This window comes from Egretta garzetta, unplaced genomic scaffold (genome assembly GCF_000687185.1).
Source record: "Egretta garzetta isolate BGI_Z169 unplaced genomic scaffold, ASM68718v1 scaffold692, whole genome shotgun sequence".
NCBI classification, from domain to species: domain Eukaryota; kingdom Metazoa; phylum Chordata; class Aves; order Pelecaniformes; family Ardeidae; genus Egretta; species Egretta garzetta.
The window spans coordinates 664,201-665,680 of record NW_009258787.1 but is presented as its reverse complement, the minus strand read 5'-3'; positions in this window follow the sequence as shown (position 1 = coordinate 665,680).

Genomic DNA, 1,480 nt, shown 5'->3' with positions numbered 1-1,480 from the left:
GGCTCGGGGCTTTCTTAGGCGCAGGAGGGGTGGGAGGGTAACAGCTATTTAACAAGATATTTTTCATTTTAAATTATATATTTATTTTAGATAAACTGTACATAGTATTTATATTTATTGTACGCCTGGCCCTGCATCCTTCATGTAGGTCAAGATGACGGGGTCAGACCTCCCTTATTTTTTAAGTGCAATGTAATATTCTAATAAATAACACTTTGTTACAAATGCCTGGGCTGTTGATTGAATGGTGGGAGTGGAAAGGAGCCGGACCTCCCGAAGGCTGCCCGTAGCGCCATGCCCTAGCTAGTGGGGTACTGCGGAGGTCCCGAGTGCGCGGTGGGGGTTGCTGGATGGGCCTCTGCCGTCCGTGGGGCGCAGCAGAGCAGCGTGGTGCGAGGGGCTGGCAGGGTCTGTCCCGCAGGAGCCAGGGCAGCCCTGTCTGTGTTTCTCTGGAGATTTGCATCTTTGCCGGCTGATGCCCTGGGTGGGATGCGATGGTTGGGGGTCTGCTCCTCAAGCAGAGCTGCCCCTGGTGTGAGCGCAGCCCCCTGGGCTGCTGATCAATCCAAGTGAGGCTGATTCCTGGTTTTAAGCCAGCATTTGGATGAAGGAAAAAAAAAAAAAAAATAAAAGAGGTGGACTCACACCCCCCTTGCAGGGGATCCCAGCAGTGCCTGGGGCTGGGGTTGTTGAAGCATCACTTCAGATGGCGGTTCAGGACCCACTCCTGACTTTGCAGTAAAAATGACCCCCAGACCACTTCTTTCCTGTTCCCTGATGTTGCCCTGGGGGGTGTGAGATTGGGGTGAGACGCTGACTCTAGCTGAGAGCCTGGAGGGACAGGGCTTCCCCCCGCCGGGAGCCTGCCTTCCTCCAGCCCCGTGCCCCTGGGTCGGGCTGCAGTGTTCAGAGGGGAGTGCTGAGCTCCCGCTTCCCACCGCTGCTCCTACAGCGTGCGCTCGGCTGGGCAGTGAACGCTCTGCAGAGCTTTTTGGCCTAATTTAGCCAAAATTGAGCCCTGGTCAAGTATGAAATAAGCTTTATGCTCGCTGTGGGAGGGGTTGCTTAGGAAGTGAGTGCATGGGTTCCGCCCTCTCGCACGCTGGTATGTTTTGTGGGAAGGGGGAATGCAGCAACACTTTGTCTTTCCAGTGGTTCCAGAGGCAGAAGGGCTGAGGTACAGGGCTACAGCCGACGGGGGCGGGTGGGCGACAGCGGGCACCCTCCTGTGTTATCACCTGGAGAGCAAAAGCCCCAGCAGCTCCCTGAGCCCCAGAGCCAGGGGAAGAAGTTACAGCTCTGCTTCATGCAAACCTGAACCTTAATGCTGTGGGAGTGCCGGTTTATCAGCGGCTCCAAACTTTGGCCCTTTGCAATGCCTGTTGAGCAGATAATGCCTCCGGCTGCCCCCCTGCCTTGCCGCGCGGCTGCTGCTCCCCTTCCCAGAGCCGCTCCCTGCTCCAGCCCTGCACCCGTCGTG